A 12,775-nucleotide genomic window follows, 5' to 3' on the forward strand; every position below is an offset into this window, starting at 1 on the left:
TCCATTCCTAAGGTCTTAACGGACGTCCATGAAAATAAAATTCAGTCAAAACAATAACGAAATGCCATATCAAAGAAAATCCAAGGACTGTAGCATCCAAAAATCGATAAAATATGGTTTACCATCTCTGGGCTTGTTTGAACTTTAAAATGCGTCGATTTACCCCTCATGACCGGATCTATTGCTAAGGATTTTATGGACGTGTGTGAAATTTTTTTGTATAATATCACCGAAAATCCATAAACTTTAGCACAAGAATATTGGTAGATTTTATTTTTACCTGCTGTAGGGCTCGTTTGAACTTAAAAATGGGTTGTTTTTCCCCTTGGGACCAATGAAAAATTTCACTCAAAGATTCTAGAATCTTGGATCACCAAAAATCAATGGACTATATTGCACACAAAAATTGATAAAATTTGACTTTACCTACTCTAGGCTCGTTTAAACTGGAGAATGGGCAGGTTTGGCCTTCAGGTGCAAATGGCTATGTTGTTAAAGTCTTAACAGGCATCCACGATTAATTTTGGCAAAAAATTATGGATTCCTAGATTGCCAAAATTTTATTTACCTGCTTTAAGGCTCGTTTGAACTTTTAGATGGGTCGGTTTGCCCTTCGATACCAATTGTCTTCACTGATAAGGTGTTAACAGACGTCCATTAAAATTTTTGGCTAGAATAAATTCGAAATCCCAGATTACCAAACCCATGGATTTTGGCACACGAAAGTTGGTAAATTTTGATTTTACCTACTCTAGGACTCGGTTGAACTTGAAAATGGGTTAGTTTTCCCCTCGAGAATGATTGTCTCCATATACAATGTTAATGGACATCCAATAAAAATTTAGGAAAAAAATCAAGAATCCTTGATCACCAAAAATCTATTAACTACAGATTATAACATATGGAAAATCGGTAAAGTCTGATTTAACCTGCTCTGGCTTGTTTGAACTTTAAAATGGTTGGTTTACCCGTTGAGACCAACTGACTCCATTGCTAAGTTTTTAATGCTCATCAATGAAAAATTATAGAAAAAAGTCGGAATCATGGATCACCAATATATCATGGACATAGCACACGAAAATCGTTAAAATTTTATTTTACCTGCACTGTGGCTCTTTTGAACTCTATAATGAGCTGATTTTCTCCCCAGGACCAAGAAGATCCATAGCAAGGGTCTTAAAGAACATCCATGAAAAATTACAGCAAAAAAAAGTGGAATCCTGGATCACTAAAAATTCATACACCATAGCACACAAAATTTGTTAATATTTTGTATACCTGCTTTGGGATCATTTGAACATGAAAATGAGTTGGTTTGACCCTCGACACAAACTGACTCCATTACTACGCTTTAAAAAACATCCATGAATTATTTTTGAAAAAAAACTGATAGATCAAATCACCAAAATTCATAGACTATAGCACACAAAAAATGGTAAAACTTGGTTTTACCTCGTTTGAACTAGAAAATGGGCCGGTTTGACCCTCAAGAACATCCATTGGTAAGGTCTTAACAAGCTATCATAAAAAAATTCTGCCAAAAAATCTGGAGCCCATATCTCCGCAAATCCATAGACTATAGCACACGAAAATTAGAAATATCTGGTTTTACCTTCTCTAGGCTCGTTTAAAATTGAAAATGGACCAATTTTCCCCTCGGACCAATTGAATCCATTTCTAAGGTCTTAACAGACATCTATTAAAAGTTTTGGTCAAAGAAAAAATTTGGAATCTCGGATCACCAAAAATTTATATAGTATAGCACACAAAAATTGGTATATTTTTGTTTTACCTGCTCTAGAGATTGTTTGAACTTGAAAATAGGTTGGTTTTCTTGTTGGGACCAATTGGATTCATTGCTAAGGACTTAATGGACGTTCATGAAAAGGTTCAGCCAAAAAAATTCCGCATCTCAAATCACCTAAAATACATATACTATATAGCACACTAAAGTTTGTAAAATCTAGTTTTTCCTACTCTGGGCTCATTTGAAATTGAAAATTGACCATTTTGGATCTCAAAGAAACTTTCTCAATACCTTAAGTCTTAACGGACGTCCATGAAAAAATTTGGCTAAGAAAATATGGATTCCTCTACTCTCAAATTATAGAATAGTAGTTCTCCAAATTTGAAGAACTACTATTCATACTCTCTATTTCACTTTTTAAATATTATATTATTGTTTCTATTTTTTTTTGTAGTTAAGATATTATCTTTTATTCAAGGCTATTAATTAAATCTCTAATATACATAATTCTTTTTAAATTTAAATTAACATTTTTAAAAATGTTTTATTTCATATATACTACTTTAATCTCAAATTAATAATATTTTGAATTTTCATCGCTTTGTGATGCGATTTGATGTTATAATAATTTTCACTATGAAGAATGCACAAATGATAACATAAAAACTTTAATAATAAAACAAAAAAGAAATAGAAATAATAATATAATATTAAGGAGAGAGAAAAAGATTCTTTTTTTAAAGTGTAAAATAGAGAATTTGGTTTGAATTGGTTGTTTGAAAAAAATAAAGAACTCTATATTTGGAGAGTAAAACAGAGTGTACGATGGAGATAAGTCACAGGTGCCAACCGATGGTGGCCACCCACGGATCATGGTTGGGACCGCATACCGTAGGTAGGGTCAATGGTTGGGCACCTCAGGAAAAATTCGGCAGACAAAGATCACGGTCTGACCAATGGACCGTAGGTTAATCGACGATCCATAGTCCCGGGGTCCATCTATGGCTGAAAATATTTGTACTTAGAGACAGACCACCACGACGGACCGTAGGTCAAACAACATTTCGCCATTCGGGGTCCGTATGTTGTCGTTGATAGTTAATTAGAGGCACATGGGTCTTTTGCGATTCTAGTTAAATCAATGTGGTGTCATTTTGCCTAAACCTAGACCACCTATATAAGTATTTTTTTACCCCTAAATTCATTCATTCAAGTCATTGTTTCAAAACCCCAAAGAAACCCCAAACCCCTCTTTCAAATATTATCTCTCTAGAAGGTGGAAGAAGAAGGAAAAGATTGAAGCTAGGTCCAATTCAAGTCTCCAATAAGCTTTTAGTGGGCTTTGTGACTAATTTATGATGGTTTTTCATCCATGGGATTCGTTATTCCATGGAGTCCCTGAAGATTTCCCAATTGTGAAGTCTAAATCCCCAATGTGTGTTAGGGTTTCTTCCGTTGTTGTGGGTTATGATGTATGTTGATCCAAAGTTGGATAATGATTGGTTACGATAGAATTAAATGTTAGACTTCCGCTAGTTTTATAAAAAGACTTCGATTGTAATGACAACGATTTAAATTCCAGCGCCTTTTCTATTACTTCATGTTATGATATGTTAAGTGGCTTGTATGAGGCCTCTCAGAATCTTGTACTGTAATAGTCGAAAAATTTATCGGTGAAACTAGAGCCTAACATATAAACCTTATAAGTTTATTTATGAATTGGAGATATAAAAAGTCCCAAAATTTTGGCTAAGTATAAATTTAAGGGAAGGTTCAAGGAAGGTGAAAATATTCTCCTTCCTTAGAAGTTTCCTTGAACCAATGCCTTAGCTAATTTTTACTAAGTATATTTTCAAAAGAGCGTTCAAAGAAGGTAAAAAGCCTTCACTACAATTAAGTATATTTTCAAGAGAGGCTTCAAGGAAGGTAAAAAGCCTTCACCACCTTTAGAAACTTCCTTGAACCAATGCCTTGGGTTTTTAATGGCTATACACGTGAGGGTAAGGATAAAAAAGGGACCCACCGAATGGGGACCATCACATGTGGGGGCTGCCTTAACACAAGGGCAGTGCACGTGTGCGAGTAGGGGCCCAGTGTCGCGTACTCCCTTGTAGACTTGTGTCTTAGCTTTAAAAAGCTAAAGGCAAGTCCAAGAGAGGGTTTAAGGAAGGCACATCAATTCAAGGGCCTTAAAATCTCCCTTGGTAATTGCCTTAGTTTTATTTGGGCAATCCAACGGAGGCATAAAGAGGGTTAATTTGTTACTTTCCCTTTTAGTCCAAATTAAATGGTTATAGTTTATATTCTCTCTCTCTCTCTCTCTCTCTCTCTCTCTATATATATATATATATATATATATATATATATATATATATATATATATATATATATATATATATATATTATATCTTTAGTATAAATAGGCCATTTGAATACTCTCATGGATATGCCTTAGCTTTAAAAAGACAAAGGTAAAGTCCAAGGGAGGGTCCAAGGCTTGTAGACCACTTCAAGGACCTTAAATGCTTCCTTGGACTTTGCCTTAGTTTTATTTGGAAAGTCTTGTTGGGAGAGGGGTGTTTTTGTAAATATTATTTTTGAGTTAAATTAAGAAGTGGATATATTTTATATTATTTCTAGTAGTTTTATTTGGCAAGTCTTGTTGGGCGAGGGGTGTTTTTGTAAATAATATTTTTGAGTTAAATTAAGAAGTGGATATATTTTATATTATTTCTAGATAACTATTTTGGCATTTTATTTTAAAATATACCCAATATAAATCACTTTCAGAAACACCCACTTCTAAAAATCAAATCCTCTTTTCTCCAATTTCTCTCTCTAGAGTTCCTCCATCGAAGAATACCAAGAACTTGAAGATTAGGGTTCAAGCTCCAAGATTTTCACTCCAATTTAGTGGGAAAACATCAATTAAGGTATGAGGTATTCATGAAACATTTTTCTCCATGAAGCCCTTCAACTCTTGATTTCAAATTTGGTAACTTGTTCAAAAACTAAGGTTTTCATTCTAACCATGGGTTCTTCCTAAAAATAATTCTTTTATGTTAATTGCATTATATTATTGATGATTTGATGTTTAATGATGACTTTTATTGTAAAATTCCCCTTGAATCCATGAACACCACCATGACCCAATATCAAGTATTGTGATGGGTGTATTGATGCAAGATGCTTACTATAAAAATATTTTTATGTGAATTTAGTTATTGAATATTGTATTATTCATGCCTATTGTAGTAGCTTTAGGTGTAATTGTGAGACATGATTCATGACATTGAAAAGGGGTAAATTTCTAGGGTTTGTGCATATGAATGTAAGATGTGCATAAACTATTGATTTTATTAGAAAGTAAATCTCCTATGACTAATGTGTAAAGAATGGTATTGTTGAAAGGTTGTTCTTCCCTTACCTTTGCACTTGATTATGAATGAAGTGTCTAGGATGATAATATTATCGATTGTGTCATTGCAAAAACAATTACACACACTCCATGCATAAACATGACTATGATGTATCAATGGTGTTAATTGAAAGTATAGTTCTCATATGCACCTTTACACATTGTTATGTATGAAATTATTGATCCAATTGTGTTGGTTGAGAGTTCATTCTCATGAAAACACATGATCTTGGTGTGAAAGTTATACTCACCTACTAATGTTGATTGTAAAGTTGAAAGTATATTCTCACATGTAATGAATCTGTAGCAATTTTGATGAATTGTATTGAATGAAGGATAAAGTATTTCCTCATACATATAGGTACAAATTCAAAGATTAATAATGTATAATTTGGGAAATAAAGCTTAGAATCAAGTGGATATAGACAATGAGGAAAAGGCCACACTCCTAATGCAATAGGGAGGGTTTCTAGAAGAAAACTCCCTATCCCATAAGATGTGCCCACACAGGACTTTAGATAGTGGATCCACCTTATAGATATACATTTAGTTCTACCTTAGGTAAGTAAGATACCTTCTTTCAGTGTGGGGTTACACGACACCGGATTTCATATAACTCACATGGTCTTTGTCAGTTATGGTAACTTTTCCCTATAATAATGCAACTACTGAATGAGACATGAACTATACGATGACTTCTTGGTGAGTTTATTTAGTAGGAGTGGGGGTATGAGACTTCACTTACACATTGCACAAGTGGACTTAGTAGGATGTTGTGAGGATGGTTTCTTTATATTGTGATCAGATTCAAATGTATGCATGTGTATTGAATGGTTAGTTGTTACGAATGACTTTTCTTGTAATTAAGTAATACACATGACTATTTCCTTACTTGTGACTAATGATTTTGATAATGCATAAAGATGGTATACATGACCAAGATAGCTTCAAGAAGGTGCTTAGTAGGGTTGGTATTATGGGATGCCAACCATACATTGCACAAGTGCTCCTTAGGGGTTACTAAGGTGATGACTTTTCCATGTAATGTGCATAAAAGTGATTTTGGCTTGTAATTGTCATTAATAATACATTTAGGTTCCTAAAATTTATAAATGCATTATTTTCAAATAAAATGTCCTTTTTATCATGTTCATTAATTTTAAAAATGTTTTCATACATAATACACATTATGTGTTAATCCCTTCTTTCTTTCTACATCTTAATGACTCTAAGTTAGAGCTAGGTGACTTTCACTCTTCTTCTGAAGAAGACTTGGATTGCTTGTCTCCAAGTATGGTGAGTCCTCAATTCCGAGAACCAGATTTCCTATTTCTTAGTTTCATGTTGTATCTCATATATTTAGACTTTTGTTGATGTAAAGGCTAAGTCTCAAACTTTCTATTCCTATGTTTTAGATGGTGTATGGGACAAAGTTTAGATTTCCTAGTACTTTATTTTATGAAAATTGAAGTTGGACTTCGAGTGCAAAGTTTTAAAGTTTTTTGCATTATTTCTATATCGTATGTAATGATAATGCTAGAGGCTTGTAAGAGACCCCTTCAGGGTCAAGTACGTCGTGTTACGTCAGTCATGTTACGTCTAGAGGCTAGCCTTGGGTCGTGACATGTATGCCTTGCTACCTCTAGGGGGTACAATGGTCGTGACAAAGTTTGTATCATAACACGTTGTGTAGAATGGTTATATGATATCTTAAACCACGTTGAGTAAAGTTTTGTTCATAAGTGTGAAGCGCGCTACATTTATGAATGAGAGGCTACTATATGCTTCGAAAATCTCACTTCTTCATTTCTCTGGTCGTGCCATAGAGTTCGACTCTGTAAGATCTTTCTCTGAATCCTTATTTAATGGTTTTCAGGATATGAATACTAAAAGGGCCGTGAGAAGGAATGAGGAATAAAATGTGGGTCAAGAAGCCTAAGCTACTCCTCAAGCTCTGATTGACCCATTGGTTGAGAATATAACAAATGTAGAGATTACGTTGGCTTTTCAGGTGATCACGACGGGTTAGATTATTGTTCTATGTAAAGCTTTATCCTAATGAAGAAGGAGAAGAAGTTACAATAGAAGTTGATGGTTGAAGAGCAAAAGATGATGATAGTAAAACCATTGTTGCTTCTACAAGTAAGCAAAAACATTATTAGGAGCATTATTTCATTTTTCTACAAAATATAAATAGTCATCGTCGTTCTCTGTTTTTTCGTAAAAATGGGTTTTATGCACGACCTAACAACTCTTTTGGGATTTTGAGTTTGGAGTCGCCATCTAACGAATTAAGGCGCGTTAGGACATCTATCTAACCTAAGTAAGTCTAGATAAGGTCAACAAACCAGATATCAGGGTAAGGGTTCAAATTACCTCGAGGGAAAGGTGTTAGTCATCCCTTGAGGTCCACAAATGTGGGTCCATGCCATATCTCATGCAATCTATGTGGGGTTACAAGTAGCAAATAAGGTCACTTCATTTACTGGTTTATTTAAGCTTGCTAAGTGATAACAAATATAAAATAATTAAGACTATTTTATTATTTTTTATTAATTTAAACATGCAAGACTAGGTGATAGCAATAAATAAACAATCAAGTTTATTTTTATTTATTTTATCATACGAGACTATGTGTTAAACAAATCGAACAAATAAAATATGAGATAGAAAAGAGGCAAATAAATAAGCAAACAATTTTATTATTTTTATTTTAATCTACCCCAAATAAATTACTAAACAATTAAAATTACTTTAATATTTTATTATTTGAGCATATGATCTATGTGATTAAAATATTGATCAAATATTAAGCACTTAATGAAGAGATAAACAAAAGGCATAATATGCACAAATAGATATAAAATAATTCAAATTAATTCACTATGCCGCACCAAACATGAACAAGATGCGCGAAAATAAAATTTTAAAAAAATGAAAAAAATTTGGATAGAATTTTATTAAAAAATGTTTGTTTCTTTATAGGGATGATACCACGATATTGTTACTCGTGCTCCTCCACCATAGAAACAATTTTGTTTTGAGATCGGTCTAAAAATAATAAAAGTTTATATTTTGAAGATGATTTAAAAATTTTAGTTTGCATATAGGCACATAAATATTTACATGTAAATACACATAATCTTTTTTGAAAATCATTGGGTAGGTGGTACTTCTGGGGACACGTCGTCTTAATTGAAAATTTGGAACTAGACCTCGTAATTCCTTTGACTTTCCCACTAACGATAGGTTAGGAGATATTAATTATAATTTTTTTTAAAAAAGATGTCATAATCAATCCAAAGTTTTAAAGGAGGATTGAACAATGAATTTTTAAAAAGTCATGTTGCAAAAACTTTGTAAAAAAAAAGAAAAACTAGTAGAACATTGATGTACTAAATTTATTAAATGCAAAACTTTTACTATAAAAAAGTCAAGTAATTTGTTAAATGCAACAAATGATTTTATTTTATTTTTATTTTTTATGGTTAGATCTAAAATTACTCTATCACATAAAAAAAATTGTCAAATAAATTACGAACCTATAGGCATGCTTTCTAATACAAATAAGTTTGCAAATAAAAAAAAATATGATTAACATACAACTTCCCCTCCCCTTAAGCGATCCCCAAATATATTTCAGATGCGAGAATTTTAGAGTTATACATATATTACAAAAGTTTGAATAAATAAATAAAAAATATATAGATTCAATTATATGAATTAAACAAATTACTCTCTCTTCATAGCTAATCTTCAACTTGAACTTCAAGTTTGAAACCTGCCAAAGCAATCAAATGGCTACACAAGTAATCACATTTATGTAGACAAGATGAGACATATATGCAATTGTTTAACAACAAGTTATATATAGGAGAGTAGAAAAATAAACTTTCATAAATATATGAATGCGAAAGGAATACTAACCGGCTGAGCAGAAATGGATGGTAGAAATGAAAACGAGTTGATCCAACTTCTATTTCAACAAAGCAAAGTAACCAATTAGTAGCAAAGAAGAACACCAGAATCTTAATTTGGTTAAGAGTAGTAATAGTATGAGTGGTAAGATGATGAGAGCTCTTGTGTTGAGAGAGAGAGTGAATGAGTTGATGAAATAATGAAGGGAGGGAGTCTTATTTATATAGCAAAGAGGGGGAGAGCACATAAGAAAAATAAGCATTTAAAGGAATCAATTATAATACCATTTCCTTATTTTTAAGAAATTCAAATCAGCCAAATTATTTAAATATTTTTTACCAAATATAAGCAAGTAATAAAATAAGAAGAGTAATATATATTTCTTTAAATAAAGAGGAGCCAAAATCAGAAAAATATTTAAAATGCTCATTACCAAAAATAAATAAGTAATAATAAAGTTAGGAAGCAAATATTCTTTTACCTTAAATAAAGAAGAATCAAAATAATATTAAATTATTATTATGATACAAAATGTAAATAAATAAGAATAAATTAGGTAGAGTAGTATATATTTTCCTTAAATAAAGAGAAGCCAAAATTAAAAAAATATTATTCTACCATAAATAAGCAAGTAAGAAATCAATAAACTTACAAATAAGGAAAAATAGATCAATTAATATTATTTTCTTTATTTCAAAGGAGTCAAAATTAGATTTACAAATCGTATTGTCAAATATAAACAAGTAACAATAAAATTAAGGAGAGTAATATTGTTTTCCTTTAAATAAAGAAGAGTCAACTTGGGAACTAATTTGACTTATTTTTTTGTATTTTATTCCCAAATTAACAAAATCTTTACCAAATACACACCGAGTAATAATCTACCAATTTATATCAGGGAAGCAAAGAAATATTCAAGCACTAACGGTAAAATTATGCCAAGGCTACCACACTTAACAAAATCATTTATCAATAAAACTTGACAAATTATCGCATAATCAGTTTACGAATATTATCATCAATGAAGGCACCAAATCGAACAATATAAAGGAAATTTATGTCTAAGATCAGTAAAAGCAAACTTTTGATGACGGTCCATTAAAGCTTCAACGATAATAGAACTCAAAGCATGTTAACATCTAATCATATGAACATATTCCGGGAGAGCAATGAAGTTTTAACAAGATATTCAAATTGATGTCCTCCTGAATGATACTTAAACTAACAATAATGAACAAACTTCAGAAGATTAACATACTTTAAACAAGATGCACATCAATTTTCACATAAACATACATGAAATTTCCATGAAAATTAAAATCAAACCGTAGGTAAAAGAGAAGAATAAAAGTGCTAAAAAGCGAGATAGTAATTTAAAATGAATGTACCCATACGAATCTGTTGAGATTCGTCTCCAACTTCGCTGGAAATTGTTGCTATCACTGTGCTGTTCTCGTTGCTGTTTCTACTGCGTAGGGCTGCTGGTTTGGCTGTCTCTGCATGTTGCTAGCTAGTGTTGTTGCTCGCCTACTCTGTCCCTGCAAAAGAAGAATAAGAGAATAGGGAAAGGAAAGGGGGAGAAGCGGGAAGAAGAGAGGAAGAGAGGAGAGGGGGCGGCTGCCACCAGCACGTGGTGGTGAGTCTCGCCAAAGCCGCTGCTCTCCATTGCTGAAGTTGTTGCCTTCGTCCCTTCCAGAAAAGAGAAAATAATGAGGTATACGGGAGGAGGGAGGCAAGGAGGTCTCCGGTAAAGGGAGAGAGAAAAGGGGTCACCGGATAAAGGGAAAGGGGGAGGAACGGATGGAGAAAGAGGGGAAGAAGAGGGAAAGGGAGAGAAGAGCAAAACGAGAGGGAGAAGAGGAAAGAAAGAGGAGGGCAGCTGCCGAAAAAGGAAGAGAGAATAGAGAGGCAGAGAGAGGGTGAGTAGAAGAGAGGGAGAGCGACAGGAAGAGAGAAGGGCGGAGGGGAGCGTAGCGTCACGGCCTCTGATGGTGGCGTCTTCGCCGGAGCACACAGAGAGGGAGGGCGGCGACTCTCTCTCTTTTTTTTTGGAGAAGAGAGGGAGAGAAAAGGGAACAGATTTTAGGTTTAGTTATTTTGATAGATTAAAAGAAGGATTTGATCTCAATCGTTGATCTAATTTGAAATGAAGGGCTACGATTAAATCTATGATTTATTTTTAAGATGGATGGATGAGATGAAGTCTTAATATTAGATGGGACAAGATATGGAATGGCTAAAATTTCAATTAAATTGGCTAGAATTGAAATGAAAGAGTGGTTATGATTGTAATAAAATTTGAATTGGAGTGGCTAGAAGAAATTATAATAGAATAGGCTAGAATTTAAATAATTATAAGGAAAGTGTAGGAATTACTATTTAATTAAAATACTACATTAAAATATTTTTATGTAATTGAAAATCATTTAAATTTAATAAAATTTGAAATTCATTAATGATTTTAAAATATTTAATAATATTTACAATAATTTTATTAAGTGAACATACTAGGATATATAATTTTCAAGCAAAATTGATTTAAATTCTGAACTTTAAATAGATTTTAAAATACGTATTAAATCGAATAGTAATCCTAAAAAAAGGTCAAAGGTCGGTCAAAATTGGGTGTCAACAGTCACAGAAATTCAAAAGGTTTTCCCACTTCAGTCTATATATATACACACACACCATAAAGCATTTTTATAAAATTTTGCTTTATTCGATTGAGATGTATTTACTTTCTAGCCAATAATTAGTACTGTTCAAATAGTATTACCAATGTACTTCTCATTTTTAATTTTCAAATTAGGATGAGCTCACGTTTCTTGAATACAATAACTAATCCTATCAAAGAATCGATAGGGTATTTGTTGTGATAGATGATTGCATGATAATTGTAATCAAGGGGTGATCAATCATATCTGCAAATTCTAGATAAAATGTTAGCTTATAAATAGATAAAGTATGACCAATAATGATAAAATATGAGTTCTAAATAAATGACAAGAGGTGATAAGACGCGTATCTACTTTGAGATGCCCTCGTAGACTTTGGCTTAACTTGTTGAAGAATTGCAACCCATCTCCGAAGATTAAAGTCAACCTCCAATAGATATTATAGTATAAAGATATAATAATATAAGGAAAATGTCTGATTTAAGGAGAGTCTAAACGTCATTTTAAGGCGGACGAGCCTAAGTGTCATTTTAAGGAGGACGACCTAAATATATTATAAAGCGGACGAACATAAATGTCCTATGAGACGGACGAGCCCAAATGTCGCTTTAAGGCGGATGACCTAAATGTCCTTTTAAGGCGGACGAGCCTAAATGTCCTATGAGGTGGACGACCTAAATGTCCTATAAGATGGACAAGCCTAACTGTTGTTTTAAGGAGGACGAGCCTAAATATCCTATTAAAAGGACAAGCCTAAACGTTGCGTTATAAAGAGGACAAGCCTAGATGTCGCATTGTAAGATGGACGAGCCTAAATGTTGCATTGTAAGGCGAGTGAGTCTAAATGTCGCATTGTAAGGCGGATGAGCCTAAATGTTGCGTTGTAAGGCGGATGAGCCTAGATGTTGCAGTGTAAGGCTGACGCGCCTAAATGTCGCATTGTAAGGCTGACGAGCTTAAATGTTGCATTGTAAGGCGGACGAGCCTAAATGTTGCATTGTAAGGAGGACGAGCCTA

The sequence above is a fragment of the Solanum lycopersicum genome, chromosome 5, assembly GCF_036512215.1.
Source record: "Solanum lycopersicum chromosome 5, SLM_r2.1".
Lineage (NCBI taxonomy): Eukaryota > Viridiplantae > Streptophyta > Magnoliopsida > Solanales > Solanaceae > Solanum > Solanum lycopersicum.